We start from the raw sequence: 20,691 nt of genomic DNA on the forward strand, positions 1-20,691 counted from the left end.
CCAAAATGACACTCTATTTGATGTCTTTGAAAACATCTATAATACAAAACCTTAAATAATATCTTTCACAATAAATGTGATCAACTAACTTGTTATTTGTGCTCTATACCTTCTATATTCTCTATAGATTAAAGTTTGTAATCGATACTTGTTATCAGAAGTTAATTTATTTATTTTTTAATTTTGTCCAAATTTTTTAATGTTATATTTTGATTCCCATATTTCATAGACTTAAATTTTAAAATAAAAATTTGGAGCAAACAAGTCTATATAATTTAGAGATAATAAATAACTAACAATATTATAGTAAAGAAAATAACGTGGTAGTGAAACTTGGGGGCTATATTTTGCCCACACTGGGTATCTTCTCACAATCTCATCGCATAACAAAGGCCAAAAAAAATATCCTTCAAATGCATGGAATTTTGATAGAAATACCCTTGTCTCTTTGTCTGTTCCGCAAATGGTGATACTAAATGCATTAATTACTATAATATAACTAATATACCATCATTTATTATAACAATATTGACCTCATTCATTAATTATATTACAAATATCAAAAATCTCTTAAATTATGTCACATTATTCATTGATATACTAATTAGTACATATAATATTATTCTTTTACAAATCATTCAACCTTTTCCTCCACCCTCTCAGCCACCTACTCCACCTTCCGCCCATCCTTTCTTACCCATTCCCATCAACCCCATTACTCCCCCATTTAGCTCTACGACCGCCAAACGATCCCCACCCATTCCAACTACTTTATCCACTTGGCCACCAAAGATGGATCCAGGAGTGCGTGGGGTTGTGCCTCAAAAATTTTAAAAATTTTATGTACTTTATTAATAACTAGCGTAGCATCCCTCCTATGAACAATTTTAAATAAATAATTTTAAAATTAAAAAGTAGAAAAATAAAATTAATTACATTTTAATTATTTTTATCACAATTTTGCTTATGTATTTTTTTTTCCGCTACAATTAATGCTATGTTTTAAGTTCTAAATAATAATAACATGAATCATAGAGTAATTACTAAAAACTAAACAAAAAACATGATAAATTATAAAATTGAACTTTTTAATTTTTATTGTTAGGAACAAAAACTACACGTATGATAAATTATAAATACATTATTATTTTCTAAGGGTTTCATAATTTTAGTTTGCCATATATTTGATGATATCGTAAACTATGTGAAACTCAACAATAATTATTATTATTTTTTACTAGTTACATTTTTTTAATTTGCCATATAATATATATATATATATATATTTGTGAAACTCAATCTAACAAAATTTGTTTAAATCAAAAAATTGAATAACAAAATGAAAATGACAAATAATGAACTATCAGTGACCCTTATCATCTTATCTTTCTTGAAATCAACATTTAGTTACCAAGTATAACTTTTAGATTTTCTCACACTTGCTAAAGCATTTCACATTGGGTCATTTTCTTATTCTTTTCTTTCACTCACATTTTCTTAATGGATCTTCATAGCATGGGGGTAATTTTTTTAAATTATTTTATAAACCATAATACCCGTGCTATGCACGAGTTTAAATAAATAATTAAAAATTAATTTTGAAATTACAAAATAACAATATAAAATTTACTTATAAGAAATAAATAAACTATGGAAGAATATATTTTTAAAAAAATTACAATAAAATTACAAAAATTATATTTGCAATGAAATATAAATGCATTTTATCTTATAAGTTTTTCAATTTAGTTTATTTTATATCAGAGTTAGCCCAATCATATAATAAATTATATTTGTCAATTTATTAACTACTTATTGTCCATTTTGTAAAAGCTTAAAAATATGTCTATTTAAGTATAAAATTATAGTATCTCCTATGCCATAATTCTTGAATACAACAAAATAAGAGTTAGTTTGAGGATTTGTAGTTGTGTTGTTAGACACTATAAATGACATAATCTAATTGACTTGACATTTATTTCAATTAGCCATGATCTAATCATTAGAGAATTGTTTTAATTTATACATAAGCATGAACCACTTAACTCATTTATTTATTAAATTGGTGAAAAAATATATGTTAGTATTTTTTTATAATAAAATAAGAAATATGGACATGTTTATCCATAGTTATTAAAAAAATTCAAACTTTGATAAAATTTTATATTTATATTTAAAATTATTACATAAATAATTAAATATATTTATATGTGAAAAAATTATCCAACGTCAACCTAAAATACGGGCATTGTTCTAAACATACTTTTGACATGATTTAAAATTTTGATCGGCCAATTAATAGAAATAATTGGTAATAATCAATTTAAATTTTATGTTCAAATTATAATATATAGATTTCTCAGGTTTTGAATAGTATGAACTAATTTGAGGAATAGTACTTTCGTTAACTATTAAAAGTATTTTACAAGTTAGATTAAGATCAATTTTTATGTCAACAATTAAATTCTTGGAGAATTATTTTCATTTAGACCCAATTCATGATCCCTTAACCCACTTTAAAAAAAAAGAAAAAAAATGGTAAATATGTTGTGATTATTTTTTATAACCAAAATAAGAAAATGTATGTATATTTTGGCATATTTATATTGAAAAATCTAAAAATCTCCGAGATATTGATTTTTGATTATGTTTCAATTTTTAAACAATAAATAATAATCCCAATCAAACAATTAAAGACAGATTGACATAACGATTTAACATGAAAAAATCACAATTGAAGCGCTTCCAATTGTGATAAAAAAAAAAAAAAAAAAAACTACGGGCCAAATCCACAAAACAATCGACTAAGAAGACAAAAACGAATTACACAAGTATACTCTCAATTACCGAGCGAATCCACACCCGAATTAAACCAACCCCAATGTGCCTCTTCCATCACCGTCTTCACATCGGAATTGTCTTGTCCAACGTTGAATCCATAACACTAATGTCGAATCTACGACGATGAACCACTCCGGAATCCACCAAAACTTCAAGCCCAAGTTCTCCGGAATCCACTGAAGAACAACTCTCTTTTTTGTAAATAAACAAAAACAAACAAACCCTTGATGATGTTGATATGAAGTTCACGGATCCATTAATCACTCTTAAATCAACAAGGAAACACTTATGAAGCGCCCTCTAATATAAAACACTTTGCATCTTATTCCTCTTTGAAAATTTGGATGGCACAAACCCTAAAAACAACAAACTGTACACTTCATAGAAAACAGGATTGTGCAGACTACTCGAGTGCACATTTCACTGCTCGAACGGTAAAACTTTCTTCCCAGAAGTTTAGATGGTCTGGAAAAATACAAGATGATCATTTTCTTCACTCGAACGTACAAATGACCTCTCAAGCGGTCAAATAACTTCGACTGCATTTTTGCTTTTTGCTTCGGGAGCACTGCCTTGGACCCGCCATGGAGCGTTGTCCCCCGAACCCTTGCGAGCTAACTGGGTAGATCAATCCCCGTACTTAGGCCTTGTTTGGGAACAGGCGAATTTAGTAACTTTTTGGCTATTTGACTAAAATATGAGCTAAAAAAAACTAGTATGTTTGGGATGACTTTTTGGCTTTTTACGAAAAGATGTGTAAAAAGTAAAGAGAAAAGAGAATCTTTGACTTTTTGGTATGGGTTGTTGACTTTTTGGCTAATTTTTAGTAACTTTTTGACTTTTTGGCTAAAAATGATAGTTCCCAAACGAGGCCTTAGTCAGCAAAATGGAAAACATGAAATGATTGAGATCACAAACTCCTTTGCAAGGCATAATTCGAGTTGAATTTGCATCTAAACACTTACATCCTCACTGAAACATAAAATCGAATAAAATTACAATTGAAAAGAGCTTTGTCAAAAGGGATTGTCAATAACAAGAACTTAACAATCTCCCTCTTTGGCAATTCTGTGAGAAAACACACGTAACAAATAAAATCCTAATCACCCCAACCTATTACAGCTAACAAAAACTAACTTCTTTCTCAAGGTCATGATTTGCAAAACCGCTATTAGTACCACAAGAGTATATAACAGCAATACACATATGACAAGATTATCTTGAAGCATGAATAGATGGAAATATGAATACATGAAAATTGGAGACTTTAAAAACATGCAGCATGAGTAGATGAAAATTTTAAGAAATATGCAAAAACATTCAAAATCTACCCTCAAAATTCTCTCCATTTTTGTCATGAATTGTCAAAGAAGGCTCAATCAACTAAAGCAAGAGCATAAACCATACAAGCAAGGACATGATGATGTAAAAATTAATTGCATGCTAGAAGTATAAGCAATAAATAAGCAGTGCATAGCAACATGCAAACCAACTAATGCCAATCTCCCTTACCAAACCAATCAATGTAAGTTCATGCTAAAAAAGCCTTGCAATGATTAACTAAGCTCCCTTTCATTAAAACATTGAACACAAAGAACAATAAGAAAAAGACAAAAATAATATGGTGGAGCAAGTAAGGAATCTTAGATTTGTACCTTAAAATACATAAGAATATCCAAGAAAAACAATTACTTGAACACACAATGTACACAACCTCTAGAAGATTTCTCATGAAAAAATATGATGCACCATGTGAAAAGTATAGATCTCATGATAAAAGTGTGTGTGTGGCTCTTGGAGATTGACAAATACTAGATTCAAATTCTAGTAGTCATTTGGTAGCTGGACCTTTGGCAAGGGAATCTAACCATAACTTAGAAAAGTCAAACCACTAGGAATCAAGTGGTATTTGTTGAATAATAGTGGAGGCTTTTCCTCAATCAATGAATTAGATTTTATTTTATTTTATTTTTTTATTTTTTGAATTTTCTTTGTTTCTTTTGCACGCTCATTAACGGCTTTCATGCTCAAGAGTATGGAAACCAAACTAGAGACGCATGTATAAAATAAGGATAGTCTGGTTGGTGACTTTGAGGTAGCCTTTTCCACATGCATTGACTACAAAGAACTGAGGGGAAAGCCGTGGAGATGCCAAAAGATAAAAGGCAGTTAAAAGACTCAACATCACCCGTGATGTGCTAGGATAGGTCAATTCCTCTAGAAAAGTAAAAGACACAATGCTAGAAGTCCATAGAGAAATTTGATTACTTATGCAGAAGATTCTGATACTTGTTAATCTAAGAGTGTGTACAGAATGAGACATACCAATCAAAGTACACACACTCCGAAATGAGTAATGACTAGAGAAAGCACACACATATTAACATGTGATGTAGACTGAAAGATACCACATTGAGGCCGCTTAAATTACATTTATAGTCTTTGAATTTTGTTTATTTGGTGGAGATGATGTGTTTTGTGCACTTATATAGATTTGGCAGACAATACGCAAATTTAAGCAAAAAGTGGCGTAAAAGCAAATTCTCTGTGCGAGTAGTGAAAATTCCCAGCCTGCCATCTCATCGCACATGTGGCCTACCACCATTCAAGCGACCCACAAGGGCACTCAAAAAGCCTACCTAGGGTTGTGTACGTAAAAAGTGAAGTCTGCTCTGCTGGAAATAAAAAGAAGAAAAGAGGCCACTTTTAGGGTTCAAAAAGATTGGAAGGAAAAAGAAAGGAAGAGAGGGGATTCTCAAGCTTTAAGGATAATTTCATGGAGGCTTCTTCTTCTTCTACTTCTTTCCATTCCTCAATGAGTGGCTAGGCTCGTATTTCTAGGGTTTTGATGAAACCCTAGCCAAGTAAATAAGTTTTCTTTTTGGTTTTCTTTTATGTAATAGTTTGAATAGTTGTATAGTTCTCAAGAAGTTTTCAAATATAATTTTCCATTATTTCTTCAAGTATTCTTCTTTATGTGATTGTCGAATGCTTCACATGCAATGGTTTTCTGTGCTTTCATGTTCAAGGTATGATGCAAGCCATACTACGAGAGATGAGTCGTGTTGCTACCCTAGTTTAGAGCAAATGACTCGTACTACTTGAGATGGTTCGTGTCTATGTATTGAATGTGTTAATTTTCTTGATCAATACTTTGAACTTGTAGTTGCGAAGTATTATTTGGTTCGAACCGTAACATAATCTATTGTCAAATTAAATCCTTATTTATGTAACTAGTGGTGAATTCATTACCCTAGGTTTTTCTGAAATCAGTAATTTCATCTTTGTTTATAACTACAAGTTTATTCGCTTTGTTTAATTTAATTATCATTAGGTTATGAACAACCATCTTTTTTAACAAAATTAATTTAGGAATTTAACAATTAAATTAGTTTAATTTTTCGTTTGTCCCTATGGATTGATACCTAGACTTACTATTATTCTATGGAATTTGGTATAGTTCAGTGTTTATTTTTGGTGTGTGAAATGACCCATCAAATTTTGGCGCCGTTGCTAGGGACTTTTGGCAAACTAATTAATTTAAAGTTACATACTTATGTTAATTTTTTAGTTTAGGATTTTATGCTTTCATGTTGCTAAGTATGCTGAGTTTTTTGCAATTTGAGTTATCACCAAAGTGTGAGCGGAGTGCAACCAAGCTTTAAAGACAAACTGCAGCACCAAAGTGCATAATAAAAAATATGTATATATATATATATATATAAATAAATAAATAAATAACAAATACTCACAAGCAAAGAACCAAAGTGCTAAACATAGAGAGCTCAAGTGGAAAATGGAGACAATGGTCTACACGTCAAGCACCCGCAAGACGAGTAAAGCGTTTTCGTTAAATCCCTGTGAGTATTTTCTCCTTTGGTATTTTCATAACTTAGCACACAAGAGTCAGAACCTAGTCTGTGTGTGTGAGTATGTATGCACGGGGCCGTTCTTGCCACCCTAAATTGGATAAATATGTTGGCTTATTTTAAATGGAAAGAATCACAACTTCCATCTGACCTCACTTTTCTCAAAAGAAAAATATTAAATTTCAATCAAGAAGCGGATGAGTTATTTTGTCATTGTTGGGAACAATATAAGAGCTATGTAGATGCTTGTTTGCAACATGGCTACAAAATGACTCAACTCATTGCTTTCTTTTACAATGGGTTGAACTCTCAAACAAGTCAATTTGTAGACACAATGTGGTCAACTGAAAATTTTGAGATGTTCCCAACTAAGGTGTGGATTTCTTTTGACCAACTCGTTCAAGACTTTCATAAGAGTGCATGTTGTGAGATTTTTGAAAAGAGTTGCAAATTTAACCTTGTGAAGCCACAACATATCTCTCCAGTGATCCAACAACTGATATAGAGTTAGTTATTTTGTCACTTGAGCCTACCGTTGCACCCATAGATATGACAGAAACTCTCCCCATAGTTTTGGCCTCGCATGTAGACGAAATTGATAGAGATTTAACTGTAGAAAATTATAGTGATAAAGTAAATCAGGATGGGTGGGATTTTATTTTTACTTTTGATCTTATTGTTTCCACCCATGAGATTTCTTTACACACTATACTCTTCACACACATATTTCTCCGCTCCGTTAATCATCATTCCACAAGTCATTTACAAACTAGTCCTACACTATTGGACGGGTTGATTTATTTTCGTTACAGGGACCAATATCTCATAAATTGGAAGAAAAGAAAAAATAAGTTTGTGTTGATATTTGGGTGAAGACAATATATTTAGCTCTTCTCGAGAGGAAATTGGAGCATTTTAGTTTTAGTTCTTTATTTATTATTTTGTATGTTTTCAGTGTGGTGTGTTAGGGCCAAATAGACGAGTACACCTTTGAATGGAGCTACTGAGTGCGACCTAACAAATTTGGTTTGAGGTAGATTACTTAAAGGAAGATCAACATGAAGCCTTGGATCCAAAAAAATAAAAATAAATAAATAAATAAATAAAAATTGTTGTGTTTATTTTCTAACCCTTTTGTAGGTATAGTTTCCTTCCAGTTTGGGAGCATCTTTCTCTGCATTTCAGGGATGTATACTTTTATTGTGTTTCTATTCGCTTTCCTTTTACTATTCTTGCCGGTCCTTTTTGGTATATGTCATTGAGGCCATTGTCATTTAAGTTGGGAGGAAAGGCTTTTTTTTTATTTATTTAATAAATATTTAGATATATTGTGTGCTATTGTTTTTGTCTTAAAAAAAAATAAAAACACAATAAATAAATAAATAACAAAAGACAAAAATAGTGTTTTGTGTAGTGTGCGTGATTGCGGTTCGTGTCTAGGAGACTTTAAATCTTCTAAAGGTGTAATTCCTTTGGTGTTAGCCATGCCCGAACGGTGGAAACTAGAGTTCGAATGGCAAAGCCTAGAACGTAAAGGTTTCGAATTTTCGAGACTAAAGTCTAGTTTAAATACCCAGGGGTGTGGAGATTATTTCAAAATCACCTCGGTTTGAACTCCGTATGGCAGCCCCATAGGTCAAGTTAGCTTCAGTTGCCTCGATTCTGGATACTGAATCAACCTAGTTTGTCACCCTGTTAGAGAATAGGGAAAGTTACAAACATAGTTAGGGAGAAAAGTAGTACCCGTGGTTTTCGCATGAAGATTATACCTTTGTTAAGCATTTAGATGTTTTCAAAGTGCTATATTTATTTTAGATGTGCAATGAAGGTAGAAATGTTTTGAAATGTCTTTGGGTTGTACTTGGGTTAAAAAAAAAAAAATTGTGTTCATATCTGCCTAGCTGGAGGTGCACCTACACTGTCTAGTAATATTCTCTCTCTTTGTAATTTACGTCACATTTGCTTCCATTGCGGACAATGTTATATACAAGTTAGGCGATGTGGGTATTTTCTTTTGTGTACTTCTACTTGGATCCTAATTCATAATTCATGTTTATACATACTTCACTTGATTGCACTACTTCACTTGATGTTGACTTGTTGCTAGTAAGGTGGTTTTATAAGCATATGTTAATTGGGGAACATAATAGACTTGTATGAAAAAGGTTTATTGGGTAAATACTCACATGTGATGTTTGCACTAGGATAGCTGCTTGTGGTTGTGATATTAGTACATTTATCATGAGTATGCCTTGATTCACATGAACACACTATCATCGCAGTTACCTCTCTATCCTAATCCATGGTGTACATCATTGATAATTGCTAGTTCAGTAGAAAATAATAAATGAATAGCCTTGATTCTCACCAAAAAAAAAAAAAAAACCTTGACTTGTTTGGGTTTGTAGCTTCTTTGACTCGAGTTATTAAGCCTGTAGGGGTGTCCTTACACCTAATGCCCTAAAATTGTCTAGTTTGGGAGTCATTGGCCCAATACTTGTTACATGGGTTAATTGCAAAGCTTAAGGGACCTAGACATTGCATAGTTAAGGAAAAATAATTACTTCTTCGGATCCGTAGCCTTTTCAGCTAGAGTTATTAAGCTTGTAAGGGTGTTTTCACACCTAGTGCCCTAAAACCATCTGGTTTGGGAGTCATTGGCCCAATGCTTACTACATGGGTTGATTAGAAAGCTTAATGGATTAAGACATTGCACAATCTAATAAAAAAAAACCAAAAAAAAAGTAAAAAAAAATTGAGAATCTTGGTTATAGCATTTCTGGCTTAGACCTGACCCATTGTAGGTTTTGGATCTGGGTTTCGTTGTCTTTTATAGTTATTCATGTCTTGTTTCCCTTATACCTCTTTCAGTTTGGCTATTGGGTTGTATTAGTTGCATTTGGAACAGGTTGGTAACTTATTTTTCAAGTTGTTGATGCCCAGAACTTGGCTTCTATGCTCGAGCGTAGCTTCTTGCGCTGGAGCGGTCTTTGACAACTCCCAGCACTTTGGCAGGTCTACAAAACTTTTGAGAGTTTGTATTTTCTGCTCGAGCATCACTTATTGCGCTCGAGCGGTGATGCCTTTTTCCTTGTGTCTTGACGCTCGAGCGTCACTTCTTGCACTCGAGTGGTAATTATTTTTGTGTCTAGACGCTCGAGCGTCATTTCTTGTGCTCGAGCGGTCTGTGCATATATTAGATCGTAGAACCACCTTTTTGGGTCACTTTTTCATTTCACTCTCTTTCTAAACACTTCAAAAACCCTAGATCTAGACACACCCTCTCTCTAAAAATTACCTTCTCTCTACAAAAACACCAAGATCTAGTGATTTCTTCACGCTACTCCCTTTGTTAAAAAGGTAGAACACTTTGTGGGCTCTCTTTTCATCCGAACAAAAGTGGATTTTGGCTTCTTTGAGATTTCTTCACTCTGTCCTTAGTCTTCTAGTTTCGAGGTAGGGATTTTCCGCACTCTAGTATGGGTTTTGTCTTTGCTATTTGCTATTTAAAAAAATTATGGGGGTTTGGGGGTTTTTGGCAAAAACCTATGGGTTTGAAATCCAAATGTAAAAGAGGGGTTTTCAAATGGTTTCTTGAAAAAGGTTGTGGTTATAAATTTTTGGTTGATATATGTTGAAATGAGATATTTCTTGAATTGAAATGGATTTTCAAAGAGCTGGGTTTTGCCCTAAAATGTAAATGTCGCAATTATAAAGTGAACATGGGATTGATATTGGAAATTGTGAAATTAAATAGCTATTGATAATGAAGGTGGAGTTAGATATGTATTATCACTCCCATTTGAGATTTTGGAAAAATGTATCTTTAACAAAATTTATTTATCTGTTTAGAGATATCTATTTTGGGTTATTGGTGGAGGATAGCTCTGTGTGTTGTAGAAATTGTATAAGAATTAGGTGAACTAAAACTAATTTCTCCTCCATGTGCATTGAATATTGTTGCACATTTAATACATTGAAAATGTATATGTTTTTGAGAAAAAATGGGTGATCGTTGGAACGAGGTGTGTATCACCAAATCAAGTTAGCCTGTATGTCCAGGGTGAAAGTCCTGAAAAACGTGTGTATACATGGGTGTCGATTCCTGTGGATGAAATATCCATAAAATGGCAATAATAGTGCTTGTATAGGCTACGTTTACATGGGTGCCATTTGACGGTTTCCCGCGGACGAAATATCTATGAAAGGTTGTATGGGTTTGAGATCTCCCCCTGTTTTCTATGGTAAAGGAGATGATTTTGAGAATTGTGATACAAACTTGGCATGGCATGGTTTTGGAAAGAATTGTAAAATGTTTTGGCATGGGCATTGCATATGCATTCACTTTATGGCATTGTCAAGATTTATACATTGTGTTGTAGTATTTCTACTGGGCTTTGGCTCACCTTATGTGGGAAAACCATTTTCAGGTGATGGTGATATGCCTCTGCCAAGAACTTAGTTTGGGAGAACTGTGGAGCTAAAGGCTAGGGTTTTATTTGTATTGAGCTTGAGACTCACTTTTGATGTATCCAAGCATCGACTTGGAAAGATGTAAGCCATTAGGGAATATGGTTATTTAGTTAGCCTTCATTTCTTTTCACTATTTTACAACACATGCTGTAGATTCAGGCTGTACTGTTTATGAATATACATCCCATGTGTCACCCTTTTGTATATCAAACTCTGATTAATGAAAGCTCATCATTCCATTTATGTTACTATTTATTAGTTGTTATGAGATAGGTATACTGTGTTTATTTCGGGGCATTACACTAGTTGCAAAAGTTTAGTTTTTCTATATATGTTGAGTGTTATTATGAGTTACACTGAGCTATTATAGTGGATAGTTAACTAGTTATGGGGACTACACTTTACACCAGGGGTACTGATGATGTGTTTACTAGCATTCGCAAGTACAAGGGACTTAACTTTTGTAATAACTGAATTGTGGTTCTTGCTCAATAGATTCCTTCATGCTTGTCCACTATGCCTTCAATGACTCACCATGTCTTAATATCACATTGTAGTTGGCACATAAGTTAATTGATAGTTGGAGTAGTGTGATTTCTTGTTGTTGGGCAGAGGTGAATATGTTAATGTTTGTGGGTATCATTTCTGCAACCCTCGCAAGACTATACTCGTCCACTTAGGATAACTTTGTGGTTTAAAGGCTTGTTGCATATGCTAAATGCAATCGTAATCCCTATGAAAGTGGTTTAGAGTACTCTATTTTTCTTATTTCTATTGTTTTGCTCGAGGACTAGCAAAATATAAGTTGGGAGATGTGATGTACGCCGAAAGGTACCATGTTGAGGCTACTTAAGTTACATTTATAGACTTTGAATTTTTTTATTTGGTGGAAATGATGTGTTTTGTGCACTTGTACAGATTTGGCAAACAACACGCAAAAAGTAGCACAAAAAGTAGCGCAAAAGTAGATTCTTCGTGCAAGTAGTGAAAATTCTTGGCCTGCCACCTCACCGCACGTGCGGCCAGGCTCCACTGCACGTGTGGCCCACCACTACTCGAGCAACCCACATAGGTGCTCGAGCGGCCCACCTAGGGTTGCGTGCGGGAAAATTAAAGTCAGTTTTGCTAGGAACAAAAAGAAGAAAAGAGGCTGCTTTTAGGGTTCAAAAAGATTAGAAGGAAAATGAGAGGCCAAGGTCTGAAGATAGGGGATTCTCAAGCTTCAAGGATAATTTCAAGGAGGCTTATTCTTCTTCTACTTCTTCCCACTCCTCCATGAGTAGCTAGGCTCCTATTTCTAGGGTTTTGATGAAACCCTAGCTAAGTAAATAGGTTTTCTTTTTGGTTTTCTTTTATGTAATGGTTTAAACAATTGTATGGTTCTCAAGAAGTTTTCAAATATAATTTTCCATTATTTCTTCAAGTATTCTTCTTTCTGTGATTGTTGAATGCTTCACATGCAATGGTTTTATGTGATTTCATGTTCAATGTATGAGACGAGCCATACTACGAGGGACGAATCGTGTTACTACCCTAGTTCAGAGCGAACAACTCATACTACTTGAGATGGTTTGTGCCTATACATTGAATGTGTTAATTTTTTTGATCAATATTTTGAACTTGTAGTTGCGAAGTATTATTTGGTTCGAACCATAACATAATTAATTGTCAAATTGAAACCTTATTTATGTAACTAGTGGTGAATTCATTACCCTAGGTTTTTCCCAAAATCAGTAATTTCATCGTTATTTATAACTACAAGTTTATTCGCTTTGTTTAATTTAATTATCATTAGGTTATGTACAACCATCTTTTTCATTAAAATTAATTTAGGAATTTAACAATTAAATTAGTTTAATTTTCTCGTTTGTCCCTATGGATCGATACCTGGACTTACCGTTATTCTAAGGAATTTGATATAGTTTGGTTTTTATTTTTGATGTGTGAAACGACCCATCAGCATGTAATAGTTATGCTCATCAATTCCAATATGCAGCAAGAACTTCTCAAAATTTCAAGCTTGCAAAACCATACTAAGAAAATCTTTTTTGATTTTTGATTTTTATTTTTTATAAACAAAGCAAGAAAGAAAGCTAACAATATAGCGTTTCTGGTCCAGACCCGACCCATTGTATGTGTTGAATTCGACTTTTGTTGTCTTTTATAGTTATTCATGTCTTGTTTCTACTTATACCTCTTTGAGTTTTTCTTTTAGGTTGTGTTGGTTGTGTTTGTAACAAGTTGGTAGCTTGTTTTTCAAACTTTTGTTGTCCAGATTTTTGTCCCTTCGCTCGAGCGAAGCTTCTTGCGCTCGAGCGGTCTTTGTGAAACTCCAGTACATTTATAGGTCTACAAAAATACTGGGAGTTTATATTCTTCGCTCAAGTAAAGCTTTTTGCACTCGAGCGATGACCTCTGTCTGCAAAACTACTAGAAGTGTGTATTCTGCGCTCAAGCAGAATAACTTATTGTGGCTGGTGGCTCGAGCAACACATCTTGCACTCGAGCAAGCTATGTGTATAGCAATTCGCAAAATCACTTTTCTAAGTTACTTTTTCACCCTTCTCTCTCTCTCTCTAAACATTTCAAAACCCTATTTTCTCTCACTCTCTCTCTCTAAAACTCACACTTTTTCTTCAAATACACCTAGATTCGTCGATCTTTCACTTGTGTGCTTTTGTCAAAAAGGTAGAGCTTGACGAGGGCTTTATTCTAGTCAAAGCAAAATTATATTTTAGCATCTTTGAGTTTTCATCCTTCCTTCAATCATCTTCTAAGCTTGAGGTAGGGATATTTCCATTTTTTTTAATGAGTTTTAACTTAGCTATTTGTCATTTCTAAGAAATATTGAGTTTTTGGAAGATTTGGAACAAACTAGGGTTTGAGTAAACTAAATTAAAAGAGGGGTTTTTCAAATGGATCTTTGAAAATGATTTAGATATGGAAAATGATGTTGAGTTGGGAATAAATGATAGACTGTGAATGTTGGAATTGATTTTGAAAAAAAAAATGGATTTTACCCTAAATACCTCAAATATTGATTTTGTATAAATTTTGAGATTTATGTTGAAGTAGTGAAATTGGATTGATGTTGATGAGAATAGTGGAGTTGGATATGTAACATCACTCACCCCTTGAGATTTGGTAAGTGTATCTTTATGGAATATAAATTGTCTGTTTAGAAATATCTATCTTGGGCTATCGGTGGAGGATAGCTATAAATGTTGTAGAAATTGCATGTGAATTAAGAGAATTGAAACTATTTTCTCACTTATTTGTATTGAGCATCATTTCACACTTATACATTGAAAATGTGTATCGTTTAAGAAAAAAAAAAAAGATGTGAATCTGGGAAACATGAATTGTTATGTTGAACTAAGTTGGCCTAAGTGTTCAGGGTGAAAGTTCCGAAAATCACGCGTATACATGGATGTCGATCCCGTGAACGAAATTTTCATGAAATGACAATAGTAGTGCTTGTATAGCCTACATTTACATGGGTCCCAGTTTATGGTTTCCTCCGGACGAAATTTCCGGGAAAGGTTGTATTGTTTTGAAATCCCTAGTATGTGATTCACCACTCTATTTTCAATTTTAAAAGAAATTATTCATAAACCATGATATTAATTTGACATTGCACGGTTTTGGAAAGAGATATAAAAATGTTTTGTCACGAGCATTGCTTTTGCATTCACCTTATAACTTTGTAAAGATTCATATACTGTGTTGAATTATTTCTATTGGGCTTTGGCTCACTCTATGTGGGAAAAAAAATATTTCAAGTGCTAATAATATGCCCCCGCCAAGGCAATAGCTTGGGAGGACTTGGGGAGAGAGTTTCTTTTGTCTATGTGTTATGTCTATTTTTTTGTACAAGCCAAGGGCTTAAAATGTATTCGACATAAGTCCACTTTTGTTGTAACCAAGTATCGTCTTGGAAAGTTGTAAGCCTTTGGGGCATTCCTTATCTATTTAACTTTTTTTATTTATTTGTAACATATGCTATAGATTCAAGGCTAGGCATTACGAATGTATACCGCATATGTTTCTCTTTTTGTAATCTCAATTAGATTTAACAGAAGATAATTACTTTATTATTGTTGTCGTTTATTAATAATGTGGATAGGTTATGGTAATTATTTTAAGGCGTTACAAACAAGCACACACAAAATGACCCAAAAAGAAAAAAAAACAAAAAAAACCCCAAAAACAGAGAGAAAAATAAAAATAAAAATAAAAAAACTACATAAACATGTTAAATCAAGTCAAGCTTTCTTACTCAAACCGCTTTAGTAATAACAATGTTCTAGGAATTGCAGTTCTTGAATGGTGTCTTGACGTTTTGGTTCCCTTCCCCTTCCATGGGAACCCGTCTCGACTTGGTTTCCAACCTCCTATTCCAAGGTGTAGGCAAATGCAAACTCCCCAAGCAAATCAAAATAAGAAGGTCTAAGTTGACCCTTAATTTCATTACAACCATTGAAATGCTTCTTTCCCCAAGAGGTATTAGAATTTCTTCTACTTCTATGAGACACTCTCCCATACAACTCATAACAATAAGAGCAAATATGACCATATATACCACAATGATGACAAATAAAAATAGCGTGTACCTTCTTTTTTTTTTACCTTACCAACTCTAGGAAGATTGAGAAGTCCATCATGTTGAATTGTTTGCTCTTCCTTTCCTTGAGTTATGGTGTCATGAGATGTAGATGCACTTCATTTTTGCTCTTTGTCACCACCAAAGCCAATGCCACTCTTGTCATAGCACATTTCTTGAGACCCAATGATACTACCCAAAGTCTTTGATCCTTTGTTCCAAGACCAATGGTAACCATAGCACACTTGAGCTCTTCCTTTTTCTTGACGACTAGCTCTTCCAAGGTAACTTGAGATATCTCGAGAGTTACAGTCTTTTCTTCATATGTTGCATATATTTGTTGTAGCTCATTCCTCTTTGTCTCATAGGTGAGAAGTTTTGCACAAAGAGCTTATCAATTACTAGAAATCTTGATGGCTTCATTCTTCAACTCGGAAATCTCCTCATTTAGTTTGACATTCTCACTTTCAACCGCTTTGAGTTTTACAGTGAGTTTATCATTCAATATAGATAAGTTAAGAGATTCCTTATATAACTTTTCATAAGCTTGCTAAAGATTTTCATCATCACTTATTGAGGATTCATCATCAATGACATTCTTAACCTGTTTCTTCGGATACTCCATTTGTCTTTCAATTTTGAAAGCCGCCATGAAAACAAGAAATTATTTTTGTCCCTCTTCGCCTTAAGTCTCATTGTCACTTTCATCCTTATCAGACTCTGATTCATCATCCCAAATGATGGCGAAAGCTTTTTTCTTCCTTAATCGACTAGGGCAATCTTGAGAAAAGTGGCCAAATCCTTGATATTCATAGCATTGGACTCTTTGAGAGTTCCCTTGTATTTTTTTCCTTTCTTCTTCTTGGTTGTAAAATTAATTTTGAGTTTATCTTTGTCTTTGAATTTATTAGTTGATTCCAAAAGATCAAATTTCTTTTTCAGAAAAGACTTTTTAAATTGTTTTACAAAAGCATCCATAATCTTGGAATCAATCTCACAATCCTTATTAGAATTCTTTCCAACTCTATAAGCAGCACTAAAAGCAATATCTTAAGCCTTTGTTTGGAGATTTCCAATAGGTTTGGAGATTTCCTACCAAATGATCCAACTTAAGGTTGTCAATATCTTAAGCCTTCTCAATAGCCGTAACTTTTGGTTGGAACCAATCGGGCAAGAACCTCAAAATATTTCCCACAATCTTGGATTCTGGTATTTACTCACCTAAATTGAAGTAGAAATTTACAATGTCGCTTAACTTCGTATAAAATTCATTAAAGGTCTCACTATTTTTTATTGAAAGGTTTTCAAAACTAGATGTGAACCTTTGTAGTTTTGAGCGTTAAACCGAATGAGCGTCCTCAAGAATAGTTTGTAAGATATCCCAAGCCTCTTTTGTGACTTCACAATTGCAAACACGACTAAACTCTTTTGGTGTGACGGCGCAAAAGAGAGAATTGATAGCTTTACTATTTCAACTACTATTTTGGTAATCAGTTGTGTTCCATTTATCAATGGGTTTTGGGAAAGTTACTCCATCTATAGCGATTCTAGTTTAGGCCCACCTTATTGATGTTCTGGATCTGGGTTTTATTGTTTTATACGATTGTTCATGTATTATTTCTTCTTATTCCTCATTGAGTTTGGTTATTTGTATGTCTTAGTTGCGCTAAGAACAAGTCAAGAGTTAGTTTTCCAAAATGGTTTCTATCCAGATTTTGGCTTCTTTGCTCAAGCAACGCTTTTTGTGCTCGAGCAGTCTTTGAGAACTCTTAGTACTTTTGCAAGTCCGCAGAGATACTAAAAGTTGGCATTCAGCGCTCAAGTAGTACTTCTTGCGCTCAAGTGGTGTTGGCTCGAGCGGTCATTTTTGAGCTCAAGCGATGGCCATTTGTCTGTAAAACTTCTGGGAGTTTGTATTCTTCGCTCGAGTGGTAAACTTCTTCGCTTGAGAAGTATCACTTATTATGTCTGATCGGTCGAGCGATACTTCCTGCGCTTGAGCAGTCTGCGTGTATATCAATCCGTAAAATTACATTTTTGGCTCATTTTTTCATATCTCCCTCTCTTTAAACTTTCTAAAAACCTTAAATCTAAAGTCTCTCTCTCTAAAACTCATATTCTCTCTACAAATACACCTAGATCCATTGATTTCTTAACCTTAGTCCCTTTGTTAAAAAGGAAGAGCTCATCTAGAGCTTCGTTCTAATCGAAACAAAGTTAGGTTTCGGCATTTTTGAAGTCTCTCCATTATCTCTCTCGTCTTTTAAGCTTGAGGTAGGGATCCTTCGCACTTTCTTATGATTTTAACTTAGATATTTGCTATTTCTAAAACAATATTGTGATTTGGGAATTTTTGGTCAAATCTAAGGTTTTTGGGTTAAAAACCAAAAGACGGGTTTTCAAATGGATTCTCGAAATTGGTTGTGGGATTGGAAATGAGGTTGAGTTGTGATAAATGGTTGGTATTGATACTTGGAATTGATTTTGGAAGAAATGGAAGAAAAGGTGGTTTTTGCCCTAAATATATCAAATGTTGATTTTGTATAAATGAACGGAATTGATGTTGAAAATATGAAATTGGATTGGTATTGATGAGCATGGTGGAGTTAGGTATGTATTTGGAAAATTTATCTTTATAGAAATAAATTATATGCTTAGAGATATTTTTTTTGAGCTATCGGTGGAGGATAATTATGATTGTTGTAGAAATTGCATGAGAATTAGGAGAATTAAAACTATTTTCTCATCCATTGCATTGGGCATTGTTGCGTATTAAACACATTTGAAAATGTTGTTGTTTTGAGAAAAATGAGTGAATAACTAGGTGAATCTAGGTAGGAGTGTAGTTGTGGTATTAAGTTGGCCTGTGTGTCCTTGGTGAAAGAACAGAAACCCACGCAGTTAAGTGTCGAGCCTTCCGGTTAATAACGGTAAAAATGACAATTTGGTAGTGCTTGTAGCCTACTTGTAGACACGTCCTAGATATTCACAGTGTTGTATTCATTGCCCTGTTTTCTATCATAAAGGAAACGATATCATGATTTGAGATATAAATTTGGCGTTGCACGGTTTTGGAAAGAGAAATGAAAATGTTGGCACAAGCATTGCATATGCATTCACCCTATACCTTTATTAAGATTCATAAATTGTGTTGTATCTCTACTGGACTTTGGCTCATCCTATGTGGAAAACCATTTTCAGGTGTTGATAATATGCCTCCGCGAAGGCAATAACTTGGGAGGACCTAGAGCAAGAGCTTCATTTTGTTCATTTGTTGTATATGTTTTTGTACAAGCCAAGGGCTTAAACTGTATTGGATTTAAATCCTTTTTTTTTTCAACCAAGCATTTTCTTGGAAAAATATAGCCAATAAGGCATTAGTATATATGTTTATCTCTTACTTCATATCTTTTGTTTATAACACATGCTATAGATTCAGGGTTAAGGCTTATGAATGTATAACTGCATGTGTTATCTTTTGTTCCATGAGATTATATGAAATGAAAGGGTTATTGGGTTCAGCATGGTGTTGTTATTTAGTAATATGGTGGATGGTCTTATCATAATTGTTTCAGGGCATTACATCATCAATGGTAATCGTCGATTCCGTCCACCCACACATGATGGATTGCCAAACTTTTTCATAATAGATTTTAAAAATGCTCTCGTCTGAACTTTCCAAAAAGAATAATTAGAGTGACCTACTCTGATTGAACCGTAGAATTCGCCTCACGAATTGAATTCATTATCACAAATCAAACAAGATCTCGCTCGAATAGTTTTGAAAAAATAAAAGTAGAGTGACCTACTCTGATACCAATTAAAATCTAAAAATACCCGAGATATTGATTTGTGATTATGTTTCAATTTTTGAACAATAAATAATAATTCCAATCAAACAATTAAAGACAAATCGACACAACGATTTAACGTGAAAAAATCACAATTGGAACACCTCCAATTGTGATATAAAAAAAAAAAAAAAAAACACAAGCCAAAGTCACAAAACAATCCACTAAGAAGACAAAAAGAAATTACACAAGTATACTCTCAATTACCTAGCGAATCCATGCCCGAATTGAATTGACCCCAATGTGCCTCTTTCACCATCGTCTTCACCTCGGAATTGTCTTGTCCAACGTTGAATCCACAACGCTGATGTCAAATCCACAACGATGAGTCACTCTAGAATCCACCAAAGCTTTAGGCCTAAGTTCCACATAATCCACCAAAGAACAACTCTCTCTTTTGTGAATAAACGAAAACAAACAAACCCTTGATGATGTTGATATGAAGTTCACGGATCCATTGATCACTCTTAAATCATTAAGGAAACACTTATAAACCTCCCTCCAATATAAAACACTTCGTGTCTTATTCCTCTCTGAGAATCTGGACCACAAACCCTAAAAACAACGAACAGTGCACTTTATAGAAAACAGGATCGTGCGGACCGCTTGAGCGCACATTTCACCACTTGAGCAGTATGACTAAAGGTGGTGCGAAACGTGTAGGCTGACCGCTCGAGCACAACTTTCACCGCTCGAGCGGTAAAAATTTCTTTCTAGAAGTTTGGACGCTCTGCAAAAAGACTAGATGGCCTTTTTCTTTGCTCAAGCACACAAATAACCGCTCAAACGGTTAAACAACTTCAACTACATTTTTACTTTTTGCTTTTGGGGCACTACCCCTTAACCCCGCCTAGGCGCTACCCTGAACCTGTTATGGCAGCAAAGTGGCAAACATGAAAAGATTGAGATCACAAACTCCTCTGTAAGGCACAATTATAGTTGGATTAGCATCTAAACACTCACATCCTCACTGAAACATAAGATCGAATAAAATTATAACTGAAAAGAGTTTTGTCAAATGGGATTGCCAATAAGAAAAACTTAACATTTGTAT

This window comes from Camellia sinensis, chromosome 1 (assembly GCF_055761805.1).
Source record: "Camellia sinensis isolate YWXY chromosome 1, ASM5576180v1, whole genome shotgun sequence".
NCBI classification, from domain to species: domain Eukaryota; kingdom Viridiplantae; phylum Streptophyta; class Magnoliopsida; order Ericales; family Theaceae; genus Camellia; species Camellia sinensis.